The sequence below is a fragment of the Eumetopias jubatus genome, unplaced genomic scaffold (assembly GCF_037043125.1).
Source record: "Eumetopias jubatus isolate StellerSeaLion01/CBP00866 unplaced genomic scaffold, mEumJub1_p1.0 scaffold_15, whole genome shotgun sequence".
NCBI lineage: Eukaryota > Metazoa > Chordata > Mammalia > Carnivora > Otariidae > Eumetopias > Eumetopias jubatus.
This window is the reverse complement of record NW_028274821.1, coordinates 45,115,051-45,137,604: the sequence shown is the minus strand read 5'-3', so window position 1 is coordinate 45,137,604 and position 22,554 is coordinate 45,115,051. Positions and strand designations below refer to the sequence as shown.

Here is a 22,554-nt window from a genome sequence, read left to right as displayed (position 1 = left end):
TGATCTCAGGGTTGTGAGTTCAAGCCTCATGTTGGGCTCCACGCTGGGTGTGGAGTCTACTTAAAAAAAAAAAAATTAAGCTGTCAAGGAATAAGGGGACTATTTTATAAAACACAACATGACCTGGGGAAGCCTGGGTAGCTCAGTCAGTTAAACATCTGCCTTCGGCTCAGGTCATGATCCCAGGGTCCTGGGATTGAGCCCACAACAGGCTCTCTGCTCAGTGGGGAGCCTGCTTCTCCTTCTCCCTCTCCCTCTGCCTGCCACTCTGCCTACTGGTGATCTCCCTCCCTGCCTCTCTGTCTGCTAAATAAATAAATAAAATCTTAAAAACAAACAAAACACAAGGTGACCTAAGGATTAGGTCTAGTTAACTAGATCCCTAACTGTAAAGAGTAACGGGGTCCACACACCTCAAATATACCTAATGCAGATCACTGCTTTAAAAAAGCTCTACATCAAGGGGCACCTGGGTGGCTCAGTCATTGGGCATCTGCCTTCGGCTCAGGTCATAGTCGCAGGGTCCTAGAATTGAGCCCTGCATAAGGCTACCTGCTAGGTGGGAAGCCTGCTTCTCCCTCTCCCACTCCCCCTGCTTGTGTTCCTGCTCTCCCAATCTGTCAAATAAATAAATAAAAATTCTAAAAATAAAAAAAAAAAATGCTCTACATCAAGCTCTACTACAAAGCTGTAATCATCAAGACAGTTATGGTACTAGCACAAAAACAGGCACATAGATCAATGGAACAGAACAGAGAACCCAGAAATGGACCCTCAACTCTATGGTCAACTAACCTTTGACAAAACAGGAAAAAATACCCAGTGGAAACAAGACAGTCTCTTCAACAAATGGTGTTGGGAAAACTGGACAGCCACATGCAGAACAATGAAACTGGACCATTTCCTTACACCATACACAAAAATAGACTCAAAATGGATGAAAGACCTAAATGTGAAGACAGGAATCCATCAAAATCCTTGAGGAGAACATAGGCAGTAACCTCTTCCACCTCGGCCACAGCAACTTCTTCCTAGACACATCGCCAAAGGCAAGGGAAGCAAGGGCAAAAATGAACTACTGCAACTTCATCCAAGATAAAAAGCCTTTGCACAGCAAAGGAAACAGTCAACAAAACCAAAAGACAATGACAGAATGGGAGAAGATATTTGCAAATGACAATATCACATAAAGGGCTAATATCCAAAATCTGTAAAGAACTTGCTAAACTGAACACCCAAAGAACAAATAATCCAATCAAGAAATGGGAGGAAGACCTGAACAGACATTTCTGCAAAGACATCCAAATGGCCAACAGACACATGAAAAAGTGTTCAACATCACTTGGCATCAGGGAAATACAAATCAACACCTCAATGTGATACCACCTCACACCAGTCAGAATGGCTAAAATTAACAAGTCAGGAAATGACAGATGTTTGCGAGGATACAGAGAAAGGGGAACCCCCCTACACTGTTGGTGGGAATGCAAACTGGTGCAGCCATTCTGGAAAACAGTATGGAGGTTCCTCAAGATGTTAAAAATAGAGCTACCCTAAGACCCAGCAACTGTACTACTGGGTATCTACCCCAAAGATACAAAGGTAGTGATCCAAAGGGGCACCTGCACCCCAATATTTGTAGCAGCAATGTCCACAATAGCCAAACTATGGAAAGAGCCCAGATGTCCATCGACAGGTGAATGGATAAAGAAGATGGGGTAGAGATACATACACACACACACACACACACACACACATTATGCAGCCATCAAAAATGAAATCTTGCCATTTGCAACTACATGGATGGAACTAGACGATATTATGCTAAGCGAAATAAGTCAATCAGAGAAAGACAATTATCATATAATCTCACTGATATGTGGAATTTAAGAAAAAAAGCAGAGGATCATAGGGGAAGAGAGGAAAAAATGAAACAAGATGAATCCAGAGAGGGAGACAAACCATAAGAGACTCTTAATCTTAGGAAACAAACTCAGGGTTGCTGGAGGGGAGAGGGGTGGGGGGATGGGGTAACTGGCTGATGGACACTGGGAGGGTATGTGTTGTAATGAGCACTGGGTATTATATAAGACTTATGAATCACAGACCTGTACCCCTGAAACAAATAATACATTATATGTTAATTAATTGAATTTAACTTTAAAAAAAATACAAAAAAGAAAAAAGAAGAAAATAAAAATGCTCTACAGAATAAAATTCAGAACTGTGTCCTCTACTTATTACAGAAAGGTTAACTTACTGAATAATTCTTTTTTTTTTTTAAGATTTTATTTATTTGACAGAGACACAGTGAGAGAGGGAACACAGCAGGGGAAGTGGGGGAGGGAGAAGCAGGTTTCCTGCTGAGCAGGGAGCCCGATGCGGGGCTCGATCCCAGGACCCTGGGATCATGACCTGAGCCGAAGGCAGACGCTTAACGACTGAGCCACCCAGGCACCCCTGAATAATTCTTTTCTCATCTTTCTCATATATGAATATCTTATATAATCCTATAAAATCCAACCTTTGTTTTGTTTCATTAGCCAATTTTCAAGCTGGTATCACCCGTAGTTAATTATAATAGTTCTAAATGTTTTCTGATCTGGCAGATAAACCTCCTCTTCATCCACCACCCCCCCCTTTTTTTAAGACTTTTCATCGAAGCTTATCAAGTTTCAGTGGAGGTTGGGGGAGGGCAGGGGGTGGAAGCTGAGATCTTTTTAGAACTGCTCAAAACACAGTTTATTTAAGGAGAATAGACATCTTTACAATATTAAGTTCCCTACTCAGGAGCGTGGTATGACTCTCCATTTTATTCAAGTCGTTTTTTAAAAAAGCTTTTAAGCGGGGCGCCTGGGTGGCTCAGATGGTTAAGCGTCTGCCTTGGGTTCAGGTCATGACCCCAGGGTCCTGGGATCGAGTTCCGCATCGGGCTCCCTCCTCAGCGGGAAGCCTGCCTCTTCTTCTCCCTCTACTGCTCCCCCTGCTTGTACCCTCTCTCTCTCTGTTGAATAAGTAAATAAAATCTTTAAAAATAAAAAAAATAAAAAAGCTTTTAAGCAAAGTATCATAATCTTTTTCATCCAGGTCTTGAGTGGATTATTCGTAAGTATTTTACAGTTTTGTGGCTAATAGGAAAGAACTCTTATGTTTGCTAATCAATCACTGCTGGTTTATTAATAACCTATGACCGAGCCTCAGACATTGTTCTAAATGCTGGGAATTAAAGCAATGAAAACACCAAATGCCCTATCTTTATGGAACTTACATCATAGTTGGAAAATAATCAGTAAACAAGTATAAACTTATAAGTAAATAATTTCAGAAAACACTAGTACTATGAAGAAAAATAAAGCAAAACTGAAGGAAAGAAAGTGGTAACACAAGGGCTAATTTTTACAGTGCAATTTTTACTTTGCAAAGTAAGGTATACATATATATATATATATATATATATAAAGTATGAAAAGAAAAGAGATTAAATGCTTTTCTTAGTAGTGAAAGTGGAAGAACAAAATGAGTACTAATGCTGGGGGCACAAGTGATATTTGTGGCCATAAATTTAAAGTGAGACCAGTTAGCACTGTTTTCTCCAATCACATTCAGCTGCTCAGGTTCAAGGAAGTAGAGTTCGCAAAGTAACAAATTAATCAGAAGTGAAGTTTTGCCTCAATTATAAATTTTGGGTTTTGTTTTTTGTTTTTTAAGATTTTATTTATTTATTTGACAGAGAGAGACACAGCGAGAGAGGGAACACCAGCAGGGGAGTGGGAGAGGGAGAAGCAGGCTTCCCGCCTAGCAGGGAGCCCGATGTGGAACTCGATCCCAGGACTCTGGGACCATGACCCGAGCCGAAGGCAGACGCTCAACGACTGAGCCACCCAGGCGCCCAGTTTTGTTTTGTTTTTAAAGAATATATTTATTTTGGGTGCCTGGGTGGCTCAGGTCATGATCTCTAGGTCCTAGGATTGAGCCCTGTGTCAGGCTCCCTGCTCAGCTGGGAGTCTGCTTCTCCCTCTCCTTCTGTCCCTCTCCCCACTCATGCCTTCTCTCTCTCTCTCTCTCAAATAAATAAAATCTTATAGAAAGAGAGCATACAAGCGGGGAGAAGAGCAAAGGGCAAAGGAGAGAGAGAATCCCAAGCAGACTGCAGACTCCACGCTGAATGGGGAGCCGATGAAAGGCCGGTTTCCACAACCCTAAGATCATGACCTGAGCTGAAATTAAGAGTCTGGAGCTTAACCGACTGAGCCACCCAGGCACCCCTTGCCTCAATTATAGTGAAGGAAGAGAGGAACAAGGGAATTGGTAACTTGATCCCACAAAATGGTATAGAACACTTGTAGGCATTAAAAATTTTATTCACTAAATCAATGTAACTGGGTAAAGAAAGAAATTACTATATGTGGGGGATGACAGACAGTGAAAAAGTAATGTGGCTAACGGCCTGGATCTCAATGGAATCTAAAGAATATCAGAATAGGGTACCAGAGTATATAAGCTAGCAAAAGAGAAGGAAGTCAGTTAGATACTTAAAATACTTTCAGTTACAAATTCTGGTCATAAAGTCTAGGGTAATGCACTAACTATACAATGGAACTAGCTGGAACTCTTTAAAAAATACATACCAAACCAATAAAATAAGAATTTGAGGGTGGCATATTACCATAAATATTTTTAAGCAGCTCAATTAACTGTAATGTACAGCCAGAATTGAGAACCAACAGTCTTGGGTGTGATCATGGAAGTAGGTAGCTGAAGCAGGCTGGGGGGAAAAAAACAAGCCACGAATTTCAGAAATTCTAATGAAGGGCGCCTGGGTGGCTCAGTCATTAAGCGTCTGCCTTCAGCTTGGGTCCATGATCCCAGGGCCCCAGGTTGAAATAGCACAAAAAAATTTTATTACAATTTTTGAAAACCACAAAATCTAGCATACACATCTGCCCTAATCATGCTCTAACCAAACCACCCAAAGTTTTCTGTGTATTCCTTCTGCACAAGTTACTTGGCTTCCAATTTTTGAGGTTAGGTCTTGTCTCAATGACTTCAGGCCTCTCAAACACACAGGCAACACTCAAAACCTATTAGTGCTTTCTTAGGTCAAATCAAAAGGTGGACGCATACTGAAGTCATTCAAATGCAAATCAGGCTCCCTGCTCGGCGGGGGACCTGCTTCTCCCTCTCCCACTCCCCCTGCTTGTGTTCCTGCTCTATCTCTCTGTCAAATAAATAAAATCTTTAAAAAAAAAAGAAAAATTCTAACAAAGTTTTCTTCTATTATTCCCAATATAAATAAAAGCATGAACTATGTTCAAAGTATTTTACGTGCATTAACTCATTTCACACTCGTAACAACCCAATAAAGTAGAACTAGCATTATCCTGTTTTTGTTGAAGAAGAATGGAAGAGAATAGAATTGTACTGAATTAAAAGTCCTAGGTTATTGGGGTGCCTGAGTGGCTCAGTCGGTTGGGCATCTGACTGTGGGGCAGATCGTGATCTTGGAGTCCTGGGATCAAGCCTTGATTCAGGCTCCCTGCCCCCTCCCTCTGCCTCTGCCCCTCTGCCTGCTCATGCTCTCTCTCTTTCTCAAGTAAATTAAGTCTTTTAAAAAAAAAAAAAAAGAGTCCTAGGTTATACATGACATAGTATAATATTTTTTTGTTAAGATTTTATTTATTTATTTGACAGAGAGAGAGAGGGAGAGCACAAGCAAGGGGAGCAGCAGCGGGAGAGGGAGCAGCAGACTCCCCACTGAGCAGGGAGTCCAATGCGGGGCTCGATCCCAGGACTCTGGGATCATGACCTGAGCCAAAGGCAGATGCTTAACCAACTGAGCCACCCAGGCGCCCCCACAGTATAATATTATTTGAAGATAAACTGTGCTGAGTTATAAAGATGCATTTATAAGCCCTAAGGCAACTACTTAAAAAAAAAAAAAGACATATAGCTAACAAGACAATGTGGAGATAAAGAGAATACTAAAATGTATTCAAATCCAGGGGCGCCTGGGTGGCTCAGTCATTAAGCGTCTGCCTTCGGCCCAGGTCATGATCCCAGCGTCCTCGGATCCAGCCCTGCATCGGGCTCTCTGCTCAGCGGGGACTCTGCTTCTCCCTCTCCCTCTGCCTGCCTGCATGCCTACTTGTGATCTCTCTAATAAATAAATAAAATTTTTAAAAAATAATAAAATAAAATATATTCAATCCAAAAAGATAGAACAGGGGACACCTGGGTGGCTCAGCTGGTTAAGCGACCGCCTCCGGCTCAGGTCATGATCCTGGAGTCCCTGGATCGAGTCTGCATCGGGCTCCCTGCTCGGCAGGGAGTCTGCTTCTCCCTCTGACCCTCCCCCCTGTCATGTGCTCTCTCTCTCTCAAATAAATAAATAAAATCTTTACAAAAAAAAAAAAAAAGAGTCTGCCTTCGGCTCAGGTCATGATCCCAGGGTCCGAGGATCGAGCCCCATGTCAGGCTCTCTGCTCAGCTAGAAGCCAGCTTCTGCCTGCCACTCTGCCTTCTTGTGCTCTCTCTCTCTGTCAAATAAATAAATAAAATCTTAAAAAAAAAAAGAACAGATAGGACAAATTAAAAATAGCAAGGAAAAATAAAATAAAAATAAATACCAAGGTAACAAATTCAAACCCAACCTTATCAATAATTTCACTAAATTCGCTATCATGACAAATGAAAACATGTCTCTATAAAAACTTGTATGCAAATATTCATAAAGCAGCACTACTTAAAAGAGCCAAAACACAGAAACAACCCAAATATCCATCAAGTCAAAATCAATAAACAAAATGTGGTCTTGGGGCGCCTGGGTGGCTCAGTCATTGAGCGTCTGCCTTTGGCTCCAGGTCATGATCCCGGGGTCCTGGGATCGAGCCCCGCATCGGACTCCCTTCTCAGTGGGAGGCCTGCTTCTCCCTCTCCCACTCCCCCTGCTTGTGTTCTTCTCTCGCTGGGTCTCTGTCAAATAAATAAATAAAATGTTTAAAAAAAAAAAAAGGAATGAAGTACTACTAATATATGTTCTAACATGGATGAACCTAGAAAGCATTAAGCTATTAATGATACCATATCAGAAATTATCAGGGAAATGTAAATGATATTTTATCAGTAATTATCAGGGAAATGTAAATCAAAACCACAATGAGATATTACCTTATACCTGTTAGAATGACAATTATCAAAAAGAAACAAGTTTTGGGTGGGAGAGGATGTGGAAAAAGGAACACTGTCAATGAGAATATAAATTGGTATAACCATTATGGAAAACAGTATGGAGGTTCCTCAAAATAAAAAACAGAAATACCATATGATCCAGTTATTCCACTTCTGGATATTTATCCAAAGAAAACAAAAACATTAATTCACAAAGATATATTCACCCCTATGTTCACTGCAGCATTATTTATAATAGTCAAGATATGGAAACAACTTAGTGTCCACTGATGGATGAATGGCTAAAGATGTGTGTGCACACACATACACACACATGCACTGGAATATTACTCAGCCATAAAAAGAAGGAAATCTTGCAACATGGATGGACCTTGAGGGTATTATGCTAAGTGAAATAAGTCAGACAGAGAAAGACAGACGCTGTATGATTTTACTTCTATGTGAAATCTAAAAAACAAAACAAACCAACAAAAGAAAACAACTTCATAGATACAGAGAAAAAGATCAATAGTTATCAGAAAGGACGGTGATTCGGGGTGGGTGAAATGGGTGAAGAGGGTCAACTGCATAGTTAACAGATGAAAACTAGACTATGCTTTGGGTTGGTTTGTTTGTTTAAGATTTTATTCTTTTATTTGAAAGAGAGCACGAGCTAGAGAGCAGAAGCAGAGGGGAGCAGCAGAGGGAGAGGGAGAAGCAGACTCCCCACTGAGCAGGGAGCCGATATGGGGGTCAATCCCAGGGTCCCAAGATCGGGACCCAAGCTGAAGGCAGCCACCCGACTGACTGAGCCACCCAGGTGCCCCTAGACTACGCTTAGTAACGTATATAAAAATCAAATTACTATGCTATACATCTGAAGCTAGTATGTTTTATACCGATTTTGCCTCAATTTTAAAAAAATTCACATACTGCATAATTTCAACTATAGGAAATATCCAGAATAGGCAAATCCATAGAAAAAGCAAGGAGACTAGTGGTTGTCAGGGGCTGGGGGCAGGGGACATGGGGAGTGACTGCTTAAAGGGAAAAAAGTTTTCTTTTGGGGTGATGAAAACATTCTGGAACTAGATAATGGTTGTTTTTAAATTGTTAAAATGGTGAATTGTTTTCACTGCCTTTTTTTTAATTGAAGTATAGCTGACACACTTCACATTATTTTCAGGTGTACAACATAGGGATTCCACAAGTCTATACATTATGTTGTGCTCACCACATACCTATTATCTGTCACCTACAATGCTATTACAATACCACTGAGTATATTCCCTATGCTATGTACCTTTCACCCCGTGACTTGTACATGCCATAATTGGTAGCCTGTATCTCTCATTCTCCTTCATCTATTTTCCCCATCCCCCACCCAGTTAAAATGATGAATTTTATGTGAATTCTGCCACAATTAAAAAAAAGGAATGAATTTCTTATACAACATGAATGAACCTCAAAAACCTTATCCTAAATGAAATCTAGCTGCAAAAGATCACATACTGTATGATTTCATTTATATGAAATGTCCAGAAGAGGCAAATCTACAAGGACAGAAAATAGATTAGTGGTTGCCTAGGGCTGCGGTGGGGTAGTGGGGGGTAAGACAGTGACTGCTAATGGACACAAGGTTTCTTTCTGGGGTGATGAAAATGCTCTAAATGAGATTACACTGGTGGCTGGAAAACTCTGTAAATATACTAAGAAGCACTGAATTGTACCCTTTTAATGGGTGAATTTTATGATGTCTAAGTTAGATCTCATAAAACTGATTTTTTTTTTTAATTTTTAAGTGGTCTAAAGACTCCTAAAAGACAGAACTTGGGGTGCCTAGGTGGCTCAGTCATTAAGCATCGGCCTTCGGCTCAGGTCGTGATCCTGGGGTCCTGGGATGGAGCCTCACATTGGGCTCCCTGCTCGGTGGGAAGCCTGCTTTTCCCTCTCCCACTCCCCCTGCTTGTGTTCCCTCTCTCACTGTGTCTCTCTCTGTCAAATAAATAAATAAAATCTTAAAAAAAAAAAAAGAAGGGCGCCTGGGTGGCTCAGTTGGTTAAGCGACTGCCTTCGGCTCAGGTCATGATCCTGGAGTCCCGGGATCGAGTCCCACATCAGGCTCCCTGCTCAGCAGGGAGTCTGCTTCTCCCTCTGATCCTCCCCCCTCTCATGTACTCTCTCTCTCTCAAATAAATCAATAAATCTTTAAAAAAAAAAAAAGAACTTATTAGACTAGATAAAAAAATAAGACTAAACTCTAAGCTACCTCTAGGAAACATGTTTTAAATAGAAAGACACAAATGTGTTAAAAGTTAAAGGATGACTGAACTTTGACAAAGGAGCAAAGGCAATTCAAAGGAGAAAGTACAGTCTTTCAACCAATTGTGGTAGAAAATTGTATCTCCATATGCAAAAAAGAAAAAAGAAAAAAGAATTTAGATTGAGACCTTACACCTTCTACAAAAAGTAATTTAAAATGGATCCTAGACCTAAATATGAAATGCAACACTATAAACTTCCATAAGAAAATGTAGGAGAAAATTTATGTGATCTTGGGTTTGCAGGAGAAAATTTATGTGATCTTGGGTTTGGCGATGAGTTTTTAGATACCAAAACTATAATCCATGATAAAAAATAAGATAGACTCTATTAAAAACTTCTGTGAAAGACATGGTAAAAAAAATGAAAAGACAAGCTACAGAGTGTGAGAAAACATATCTGATAAAGGACAAATATACTAAATATACAGAAAACTCAACAGTAAGAAAAGAAACCCAATAAGCAAAAAAGAAATAGAGAAGGGACGCCTGGGTGGCTCAGTCCTTAGGTGTCTGCCTTCGGCTTAGGTCATGGTCCTGGGGTCCTGGGATTGAGCCCCGCGTCGGGCTCCCTGCTCCGCTGGAAAGCTGCTTCTCCCCCTCTCACTCCCCCTGCTTGTGTTCCTGCTCTTGCTATCTCTCTGTCAAATAAATTTAAAAAATCTATAAAAAAAATAGAGAAAAGATTTGAACATATACCTCAACAAAGACAATAATCTACACATGACAAATATGTATATGGAAAAATGCTCAGCGTCATCAGAGACATGCAAATTGACAAGAGACACCAATACACATCTATTAGAATGGCTAAAATTTTTTTAAAAAAAGAAAACCTGACAATACCAAATGCTGATGAGGATACAGAACAAGAAATTCATTGCTGATGGGTATGGGAAATGGAACAGCCACTTGAGAAGACAGTGTGACAGTTTCTTACAAAGCTACAAGTAATCTTACTGTATGATCCAGTGATCATGCTCCTAGGTATTTACCCAAATTCATTTGAAAACTTTTGTCTATGCAAAACCTACATACAATGTTTATAGCAGCTGTATTCATAATCACCAAAAACTGGAGGCAAGGAAGTTGTCATTCAGTAGGTGAATGGATAAACAAACTGTGATATGTTCATACGATGGATGATTCAGTGATAAAAAGCAATGAGCTATCAAGCCATAAAAAAAATGAAGGAATCCTAAATGCACATTGCAAAATGAAAGATGCTAATATGAAAAGACTAATTGCTGTATGATTTATTTTTTTTAAAGACTTTATTATTTATTTGACAGAAAGACAGAGATAGCGAGAGCAGGAACACAAGCAGGGGGAGTGGGAGAGGGAGAAGCAGGCTTCCCATGGATCAGGGAGCCCAATGCGGGGCTCGATCCCAGGACCCTGGGATCATGACCTGAGCCAAAGGCAGACGCTTAACGACTGAGCCACCCAGGCGCCCCTGGAGCACTTTTTAGTGCCAGAAAGTAAGTGTTCAAAAAATAAACACCAAGAGTATAAACCCACACTGAGAGTGTATGTCAAAGGAGCACAGGAGTCAACCGAAAGAGCTCTCAATAGCCAAAAACAATAGCTACAACAATTTGAGCAAATAAAGTAGTACTGGATTATAACCCAAAGTATAAAATAAATATCCATAAGTCCATACCGATATAAATTAATGACATGAATAAAGTAATACATTAAGGAAAACAGACAAATCTCCCATGCAAAAGAATTTCAAATAACTTCTGCAGATACTCTGATCTCAAGGAATGTTACTCCCTAATCCTTACGTGTAAAATGAGCTTAGTGACTTCCTTCCAAAGAGCACGCAACAGAAAGGGAGAAGAGGGACTAAACTTAGAGTAGAGAAACATGAAAAACACTACTTTGGCCAGGTAATCAAGATCAACATCAAGATCATAAATCATGTTGATAGCAGGCATCCTTAATATTTGATGGAAATGGCACTTTAGCTCTCTGATCGATCTTCCTCACAAAAACTTACCCCTCTCTAATCCTAAGAAAAAACATCAGAAAAATTCCACTAGAGGAACATCCTAAAAAATGACTGACCAATTCTCCTCTAAACTGTCATGGTTATGAAGAACAAGGAACAACTAAGAAACTGTTATACCCAAAAGTAGCCTAAGGAGACATGACAACTCAATGTAATGGTGTGTCTAGATAAGATCCTGGAACAGAAAAAGTACTTTAGGTAAAAACTAAGGAAATCTGAATAAACTGCAGACTTTAGTTAATAATAATGTATTAACATTAGTTCATTAATTGTAACAGATGTACCATAGTAATCAATAAGCTGTTAAAAATAGGAGAAACTGGGTCCAGGGTGTAGAGAACTCTCTGTACTACCCTCTCAACTTTTCTGTAAATCTAAAACTGTTCAAAAAAATAAAGTCTAGGGGCACCTGGGTGGCTTAGTTGGTTAAGCATCTGCCTTCAGCTCAGGTCATGATCACAGGGTCCTGGGATTGAGCCCCCATCAGGCTCCCTGCTCAGTGTAGAGTCTGCTTTTCCCTCTCCCTCTGCTCCTCCCCCCTGCTTGTGCTCACCCATGCTCTCTCTCTCTCAAATAAATAAAAAATCTTGGGGCGCCTGGGTAGCTCAGTCATTAGGCGTCTGCCTTTGGTTCAGGTCATGATCCCACGGTCCTGGGATCGAGCCCCGCATCGGGCTCCCTGTTCAGAGGGAAGCCTGCTTCTCCCTCTCCCACTCCCCTTGCTTGTGCTCCCTCTCACATTGTTTCTCTCTCTCTCTCTGTCAAATGAATAAATAAATCTTAAAAATAAATAAATAATCTTTTAAAAAATAAAAAATAAAGTCTACTTTCTAAAAAAGTGCAAGTATGCAAAAACATTTAGCATGTAAAAAAGCATGAGTGGCCATATTTTTTTTTAAAGATTTATTTATTTATTTGAGAGAGAGAGAGACAGAGGGAGAGAGCACAAGCAGGAGGGGCAGAGGGAGAGAAAATCTCAAGCAGACTCTACACAGTGCGTGGAGCCTGACACTGGGCTCGATCTCATGACCCTGATATCACAACCTGAGCCAAAACCAAGAGTTGGTCACTTAACTGACTGTACCACCCAGGCGTCCCCTGAGTGGCCATATTACCAACAGGCAAAGGAGGACTTCAGAACAGTAATAAAGAGAAACATCTCATAATAAAGTTCATTCATCAAGCTTAACAATCCTAAAAGTATATACATCTAACGAGAGCATCAAAGTATATGGAGCACAAACTGACAGAATCGGAAGGGGCGGGCTTGGGAGGGTTTTTTGTGGTTTCTTTTTAACATTTTAAGTTTTTACTTAAATTTTAGTTACTTAACATATAGTGTAATATTAGTTCCAGAAATAGAACTTAATGATTCATCACTTACAAATAACACCCAACACTCATCATAGCAAGTGCCCTCTTTAATACCTATTACCTATTTAGCCCATCCTCTGCCCACCTCCCCTTCAGTTTGTTTCCTATAGTTAAGAGTCTCTTATGGTTTGCCTCTTCCTCTCTTTTGTTTTCCTTTCCCCATGGTCATGTTTTGTTTCTTAAATCCCACATATGAGTGAAATCACATGGTATTTGTCTTTCCCTGATTTATTTCACTTACCATAATACACTCCAGCTCCATCCATTGCATTGCAAATGGCAAGATATTCTTTTTGATGGTTGAGTAGTATTTCCACTTTATATTTGTATATATCCCATTATACACACACACACACACACACACACACCTTCTTTATTCACTCATCAATCAATGGACATTTGGATTCTTAACATAATTTGGCTATTGTTGATAATGCTGCTATAAATATCAGGATGCATGTGCCCCTTCAAATCACTATTTTTGTATCCTTTGAATAAACAGTAGTGCAATTTCTGGGTCCTAAGGTAGTTCTATTTTTAACTTTTTTGAGGAACCTCCATTCCATTTTCCAGAGTGGCTGCACATTTTGCATTCCCACCAACAGGATAAGAGGGGTCCCCTTTCTCTGCATCCTCACTGACATCTGTTGTTTCCTGTGTTAATTTTAGCCATTCTAACAGATGTGAGGTGGTATCTGATTGTAGTTTTGATTTGTATTTCCCTGATGATGAGTCATGTTGAGCATCTTTTCATATGCAAACTGACAGAATTGAAAGGAGAAATAAACATATCCACAATTAAAGAATTTCCAACACTTCTCACTTAGTAATTCACAGAAAAAGTATACAGAAAATCAGTAAGGATACACAAAATTTGAAGAACACAATCAACTTGATATAACTGATATTTACAGAATACTCCACCTAACAACTGCAAAATACACATTCTTTTCAAGTGCACATAGAACATTCACCTAGATAAACAAGATGCTGGCCCATAAATAAAGCCTGGATAAATTTAAAAGAATATACACAACATGTTCTCTGACCACAGTGGAATTAAATTTGGAATCAGTAATAGGAAGACATCTTATAAAATTCCACAAGTATTTAGAAATTAAACAACACTCTTCCAAATAATCCATCAAAAAAAAAAAAAAAATCACAAGAGAAATTAGAAAATATTCTGAACTGAATGAAAATAACAGAAATTAATTTGTGAAATTCAGATAAAGTAATGTTTAGAAGAAAATTTATAGCTTTAAGCACTTATATTAGAAAAGAGGAAAGTTTAGGGATGCCTGGGTGGCTCAGTTGGTTAAGCAGCTGCCTTCAGCCCGGGTCATGATCCCAGGGTCCTGGGATCGAGTCCCACATCGGGCTCCTTGCTCAGCAGGGAGCCTGCTTCTCCTTCTCTCTCCCTCTGTTTGTGCTCTCTCTGTCAAATAAATAAAATCTTTAAAAAAAGAAAAAGAAAAGAGGAAAGTTTTTAAATCAGTGATCTAAGGGTTCACCTAAAGAAGCTAGAAGAAGAAAAGCAAATTAAACCAAGAGTAAGTAGAAGAAAAAAACAAAAAGAGCAGAAATCAATAAAATTGAAAATGGACAAGCAATAGCAACAGAAACCAGTACCTCTAAATCAAAAAAAAAAAGCAAGAGGTGAAATAACAAATATGAAGAATGAAAGAAGGTATATTGGTAAATAACAAAGGAATATTATAAATACCTTCACACCAATAAATTCAACAACCTATTTGAAATGGACAAAATTTTTAAAAGACACAAATTACCAAAACTGACACAAAAAGAAACAGAAAATCTAAATAGCCCTATATCTAAGGATTGCCAGCAACCCCCAGAAATAGGAAGAGGCAAGGAAGGAATCTTTCCTAGAGCCTTCGGAGGGAGCAAGTTCCTGCCACACCTTGATTTCAGACCTCTAGTTTCCAGAACTGAGATTAATTTCTGTTGTGTTAGACCACATGGTTTGTGGTAATTTGTTATGGCTGGGGAAACTACTACACATGTGAATAATATGTTGGAGGTGGTGGAGTAAAAAATGTATTATATTTAATGACTTAGTGTTGCCTCTCATTGTGGGGCTACCAGAAAATTTTAAATTGCATTATATTTCTAGCGAATAGCACTAATCTTCTAGTGGTAATAGCACGAATCTAGCTAGTCGCAAAAAAAAAAAAAGGGCATAGTGATTAGAAATGAAGCAGCAAAAATGGCTTTCTCTATAGACATGAGTGTGTATGAAAAAAATCCTAAGGAATCTACATAAAAACCATTAGACGTAAAAAGTGAATTTGGTAATAATGGAATACAAAACAGCATATGCAAGAGAATCAATTGTATTTTCTACACTATCAACAAAAAACTGGGGAAAAGAAATTTAAAATACAGTATCACTGACAACAGAATGCATCAAAAAACATTAAATACTTAGGAATAAATTGAACAAAATATATACAAGACCTACAAAAAAAAAATTACAAAAACGCTACCAAAAAAAAACTAGAGACCTAAATAAATAGAATGATATGCCATGTTAAAGTATCAGAAGACTCAATATTAGTAAGATGTCAATTCTCCTCATCAGGCTTTTTGTAAAAACTGATAAGCATTGTCTATAGTTTATATGAAAATGCTAAAGATCTAAAATAACTAAAACAATGTTGAAAAAAGACACTGCTGAAGGACATACACTACCTGGTTGTAAGGTCTGCTATACAGAAATAGCAATAAAGACAATATAGCACTGGTATAAGAATACAGACCAATGGAACAGAAAAAGAGAGACCAGAAATAGACCCACACTTACAAAAAATAAAAAGGCGCCAAATCGCATATAACCTCCAAACTGGTAAGGTGAACAAATATGAAGGAAGGAAGGAAGGAAAGTAAGAAAAGAAATTCTACAGAATAAAATAACTAGGTGGTCTGAGAGTAACTGCTCTCCCTAACAAGACAATGTGATCAGGAAAGCTGGCTCGGAAAAACTAACATGTAAATGGAACAGCATATGCAAGGGTTCTAAGAGAAAGAACCTGAAAGTTGGCTGGTGTGACAGGTGCATACTGGACAAGGAGAAGATAAGGGTAAATCAAGGCTTCTGAGCCAGAGAAAAATGTTTGTATCATATAAGAGTTCTCAATTCTATTCATTTTTTTCCATCTCTACCACTGTTCTCAATTCTCACCTGGATGCCTTCAAGATCTTCTAATGGACCTGCAGCCTCACCCAAGCTGCTCTCCCATATCCATCCTTCGCAACCAAGCCAAAGATATTCACAGCCTGAAATCATTACATGGTTTCCTGTTCCCCACAGGGTATGGTCTTAATTTCTTATTTGACTTTTAAGACCCTTCATGACATAGCCCTGCTTTCCCCTCCAGCTTAGTCTCTATTTCCCTTCAAAACTACCTGTGTACCTATACTACATTATTTGCATTTTAATTAAATCCACTGTTTTCATTACTTTGTACCTTTTCATATCATTCTTTTGAGTTGTAAATCAAATGTCTCCTTCTATGTGAATTCACCACCTCTAATCCACACCAAAAATAGTTAGGGACTTCCCTCTGCTTCTATACAGACGTTTGCTCTATTTTAGATCTGTCATGTTGTAGTTGTGATGCATATCTATAAGACTGTTAATCCTACTAGACTTTAAATATTCATACTGTATGTTATTCATCTTTTTATCCCTAGCCGGTAGCACAGTACCTATTTAGTACATTCTTTTCTCCATAATTAAAGAGACTCATAACATTTATGCTTTTAGGATCTAAGTTTCCCTAAATTAAGATATATATAAACTGCATATATACCATAAAAAAACTAGATTCAAGGAGTCCTTTAAAATATTTCAAAGACTTTTAAAATCTGGGGCGCCTGGGTGGCTCAGTTGGTTAAGCAACTGCCTTTGGCTCAGGTCATGATCCTGGAGTCCCAGGATCGAGCCCCACGTTGGGCTCCCTGCTCAGCAGGGAGTCTGCTTCTCCCTCTCTCGTGTTCTCTCTCTCATTCTCTCTCTCTCTCTCAAATAAATAAAATCTTAAAAAAAAAAGACTTTTAAAATCCTATTAAGATTACTCTTCTACAAGTCAAAAGATTATGTAAATCTAGATTTGTAAATATTAGGTCTGGTTGAAGTAAGTTACACTGAGAAACATTTATGCCCCACAGTATTACTTTAAGAATTAAGAATTGGGGCACCTGAAACTGTGGAAAGAGCCAAGATGTCCATCGACAGATGAATGGATAAAGAAGATGTGGTATATATACACAATGGAATATTATGCAGCCATCAAAAGGAATGAGAGCTTGCCATTTGCAACGACGTGGATGGAACTGGAGGGTGTGATGCTGAGTGAAATAAGTCAATCAGAGAAAGACATGTATCATATGACCTCACTGATATGAAGAATTCTTAATCTCAGGAAACAAACTGAGGGTTGCTGGAGTGGTGGGGGGAGGGAGGGATGGGGTGGCTGGGTGATAGACATTGGGGAGGGTATGTGCTATGGTGAGCGTTGTGAATTGTACAAGCCTGATGAATCACAGATCTGTACTTCTGAAACAAATAATGCAATACATGTTAAGAAAAAAAAAAGAAGATAGCAGGAAGGGAAGAATGAAGGGGAGTAAGTTGGAGGGGGAGACGAACCATTAGAGACGATGGACTCTGAAAAACAAACTGAGGGTTCTAGAGGGGAGGGGGGTGGGGGGACGGGTTAGCCTGGTGACAGGTATTAAAGAGAGCACATTCTGCGTGGAGCACTGGGTGTTATGCACAAACAATGAATCATGGAACACTACATCAAAAACTAATGATGTAATGTATGGTGATTAACATAACAATAAAAATTTAAAAAAAAAGAATTGGGGCACCTGGGTGGCTCGGTCAATAAGTGTCTGCCTTCGGCTCAGGCCATGATCCCAGGGTCCCAGGATCGAGTCCCGCATCAGGCTCCCTGCTCTGCGGGAAGCCTGCTTCTCCCTCTCCCACTCCCCCTGCTTGTGTTCCCTCTCTCACCATGTCTCTCTCTGTCAAATAGAAAAATCTTAAAAAAAAAGAATTAAGACTCTAAGACTATTACTTACTATATTTTAAAAGTAAAATTAATAAACATAGAAACATAGCAAATCAGTAACAGGGAGAATTATGTATTTATATTATGCTACCTTCTCAATGAATTCAAGTCATACAGGCATATCTAGTTTTTCATCTTTCTTTAATTCTGTTCTCAATTAAATACTGTATTAGAGGAGCCCTAATAATCCACCACAAATGAAAGAGTTCAAAGAATGTTTAATTTTTCAAAAGTTTAAAAAATAATTTGGTTTGGGGACACCTGGGTGGCTCAGTCGGTTAAGCAGCTGCCTTTGGCTCAGGTCATGATCCCAGGGTCCTCAGATCGAGTCCCGCATCAGGCCTGCTTCTCCCTCTGCCTGCTGCTCCCCCTGCTTGTGCTCTCTCTCTCTCTTTCTGACAAATAAATAAAATCTTTAAAAATAATAATAATAATAATAATTTGGTTTGGACTATCATATTAGCAAAATGATTTCATTATCATATTATTTTAAGAGTAATAAAGTGGAACTACAAAAATGTTAAAAGACAGAGAAATAGTCAAATTCACCATGAAACAGCAAAACTTTTGACTATTACAAAGCCATAAAGTAACAGCACCAAGGAAAACATGTTATGTTTAAAAAGACAATTATATGGGGCGCCTAGATGGCTCAGTCAGTTAAGCGGCAGGCTCTGGATTTCAACTCAGGGCACCATCTCCAGGTCCTGAGATCAAGTCCCCAGACAATGGGCTCTGCAGGGAGTCGGCTTGAGATTCTCTCCCTCTGCCCCCCACCTACCATGTGCACACGCAGACTCTAAATCTTTTTTTTTTTTTAAAGACAATTATATATGGGGTGCCTGTGTGGCTCAGTGGGTTAAGTGTCTCCCTTTGGCTCAGGCCATGATCTCAGGGTCCTGGGATCCAGCCCGGAGTCTCAGGCTCCCTGCTCTGCAGGGAGTCTGCTTCTCCCTCACCCTCTCCCTCTGCCCTGCATCCCTGCTCCCGGGCATGCTCTATCTCAAATAAATAAAAAGTCTTTAAAAATAAAAAAAAGACAATTGTAGGATTATTAACCACAGAGTTATATACAAGTATGGACAGGATTAGTACATTATATTAATATATTATACAAATAGAATAAGAATAAAGAAAAATGTAAGATAGGTGAGAATTAAATTTTTTCCTTTTGAATTTCCTTTAATCATGTTATATTCTTTTCCAATAAAAAGTTTTCAAGTAGCACATTAAGCTCTACTACACTTACTTATTTGTTATTATGTACTGACATAAGTAGAAAACATTTTTAAGTTTATAAATTACCTAATTTCTTCCCAAAAAAATACTGTTTTAAATTTCAAATAATAAATGTATCTGATTTTGGAATTTCCTACAATCTGATGCTAACCCTACACGTTTACACCAGCTGTAACATGTACAACTTTCCCCAACTTTTAAGCCTTACAAAGCAATCTCCAATCCCAACAAGGCATTCCATTTACTACAAGTCTGTCAAACTGACAATCTGAAGAGGAGATAAAACTCGAGGCAATATCTGACAGAACATAAAATTTTAATTCTTGCATTAGGAAAGCTTATTTGCCCTTACTATCTCAGTTTCAGCAAGCATATTATATTGGAAACTGAAATTCTAACAGAAATTCCCTTCTGCAAATCAGAAAGACCAAATGAGACAACCTGCCTCTGACTCAGCAGCTTTCTTTTTCTTTACAACCTGTACTTAAGTTGCAAGGGTAAGACTAACGTTCAAAATGAGCAGCAAAGCCAATGCAAAATCAGTAACTGTCTTGGCAGGAAACTCCAAAGAAAATACGAGATGTTTTGGTACTAACTGTAAGGTATACAAAGAGCAAAGGTGCCTTTATGTATCTTTATCATTTAAATCCTTGTGTATAGCTACAAACTAGCTTTTACTGAAGATAATATGTTTCTTTATAGAGAGCACCTCAACCAAATAATCTTCCAAGTCTGGCACCACGAATTGTCACAGCCTACACATCACTGCAGTTCCTTGTAATTTAAAACATTTGCGTTTTAAGAAGTCTCCACACACCAGCTCTACTGCCAATTTCTTCAGCTGAAAACTCAAGTTTCTACTACAAAATACTATGTTTACTCTCAACAACAGGATGCACTCATTTACAAATTATAGAAGAGTATAAATTACTCCAATATACAACTTCAATATTTCTAACATCATCGCATATCTATTATCCAAATTAACAAGTCTAAAACCGTAGTGCACTGAGGTACTATGTATGGCCAAAATCAACTAGCATATTACCGGTTCACTAAAATCAACTATTTTACAAAATGGCCACACGAGATACCAATGTAGTGCAAAATTTGGATTCAGTTTGCCATTATGAGAAAAATGAGTCAAAACAAGCCTATACGAGGCAGTTCACCCTCACTAATACAAATCTAAATTCATTTCTGAGTCCCCAGCCTCACAGCAAGAGGACGGTTTACCAACCTTTTAACGGTAATTAATGCAAAGAACAGGGCAGAAAATAAAATATAATGGTGTTTTTTAATGATTATTACTGAACAAGAACTGACAGACATTCTTTAACGCTCAGAGTTTTCCTTTTGATACCGATTTTGCTCTTACGTGTACAAAGAACATCATAAACTATGCTCTTCATTTCGGATAGCTTAATACACACGCTCCCCCCAAATCAAGTATTCATTAAAAACTTGGCGCCTTAGCGCTAATATTCTTCCCCGTCTTACTATACCCCTCACCTTCTAAACCGGAAGACCGGAAGGGAAGATCTACTCCTACCGCAAATAGAGGTCTAGGGAAAAAGACTTAACACGAGTTTGTACACAATTAAGCAGTCTCAGTAAATCAAATTCCCAGATTACGATGTTCGACAATCTCTTTTAGGCAAAACACACAGACAGCTGAGGGTTCGTTCGTTACTGGAGATGACACCCTCACATTTGCACAACTAACTTCGGTAACTGGCCTAAATTTTCCCGTGTGAAACAAACACAAAAAGGGATGGGACGACGGTACTCTTTAAAACTGGGTCATTCCTTATTTGTTCTGATGCGACGGAAGGGAAAAAAGGTCCATGAAGCAGCAGAAGAAAAAAAAGGACAGCATCCTCAGTGCAGAAAAGTTACAGCTCTCTACACCAGTCAGCGCTAGGCGCTCATTAGTTGGTTTTATTTGTGTTTAGTCACTCGGAGTTTAATGGAACCAGCCTTCCGAAAAGTCATTTCCCACAAGGAAGCCCTGAGGATCAGCCACGGTAAGGCAGAGGAGGACATGCCCTCCATTCACCTGCGACACCTGCTCGGGCCCCCAGGTCTCCCGCCGCGGTCTCTGGACCCTTCTCGCCAGACCCCAGCCCTCGCTCTCCACCCACTCTAACCCAATCCCCGCCCCCTCCCCGCCCAGCCCCCTCCCACACGGCCGTCTCCCAGGATGTCCCCAGGGCCCAGACCCCTCGCGCGTCCTGGCAAGTGGCTCTCAGGAGCCGGGGCGGGCGGCGCGCGGAGGCCCGTACTGGCGCGGCCTCTCCCCCCATCATCACTCCCCGCAGGCTCCGGGGACTCCCCGCCCCCGGAAACCACGGAGAAACTAGGCCGGGAACGCCAGCCCCGGCCACTTTCCGCCTGCTTGGCGACCCCGCGCAGGCTGGCCATCGGAACTAAGCCCTCGGAGTTGCTACCTGCCCGGCGCCCTCCGCAACACCGCAGCGCGGGCCCCGCGGTGGCGCGGCACAGGGTTCCTCCGCGAAAGGCCCTCCACCGCAGACTCACCTGCCGCCCGCTCCACCTTCAGTGCCACCCAGACACAGCCCCTTCCTGGGGCATGAAAGCGCCGGCTTCGCGGCCTGCGCGCCCTCGGCACAGCCGGGCGGGGGACTTGCTCCCGCGGCCGCCGCCGCCACAGCCCGATCTGCGCCTGCGCCGCCTCACGGGCTCGGTCTCGAGGGGAGCCGCGTGCAGCGATAACGGCCGGGAGCGCGAGCTCGCGCGGTCGCCTCTGCTCTCTCGAGTCCGGCCGTGCGGGCGGCGGGTCGCCTAGGAGCTGCCCGCTGCACTACCGCTCCGACAGCTGACGGCCATGTTTCTGTTCCCTTTTCTTTTTTTTTTCTCCCCCTCCTTCCGCCCCTTTCCACAGAACAGCACTTTCCTTTTCCCCCCCTCCCTCTCCCTTTCCTACTGCGGGGGCGGGTGGAAAAGGACATGGGGGAGGGGTGGGGAAGGGCGGGGCAGACCTAGAGCCCCGCCCCCGGGAGGGCCGAGCCCGCGCGGCCACTGCTCCCCTCCCCCCACCTCCCGCGGCGACCCCCGCGGGGCGCGAGGTCCCAACCCCACCCCGCTGGAGCCCCTCCTCCGCGTCCGCTCCGCCCGTCCCCAGCCGAAACCGAGCTGGAAGGAAAGAGCCCTGAGCGCTGCTTTGCACCCCTTCTTGCGGGGCTCAGACTTTCTGTGTGGTGTAGGTTTATTGCCTTGGCCTCAGGCAGGTGGCGGCTGCTTCTCTCGGCTTTATCCAAGACGGGGAAAGTGACGCTGAGCCCCTCAAAGTCACTGAGAATGCCGCACGGGA

General features: G+C 40.9%; 1 protein-coding gene across 2 annotated transcripts in view; it reads right to left on the bottom strand.

The window, feature by feature from the left end:
• DENND4C (DENN domain containing 4C) overlaps positions 1 to 22,071 on the bottom strand; it is a 136,891-nt gene extending 114,820 nt beyond the window's left edge. For both annotated transcript variants that reach the window (XM_028107238.2, XM_028107241.2), the window contains exon 1: positions 21,762 to 22,071. The gene's annotated coding sequence lies outside the window, so the exon portion shown is untranslated. The remainder of the gene's footprint in view (positions 1 to 21,761) is intronic.
• Between the last annotated feature and the right edge of the window lie 483 nt (positions 22,072 to 22,554).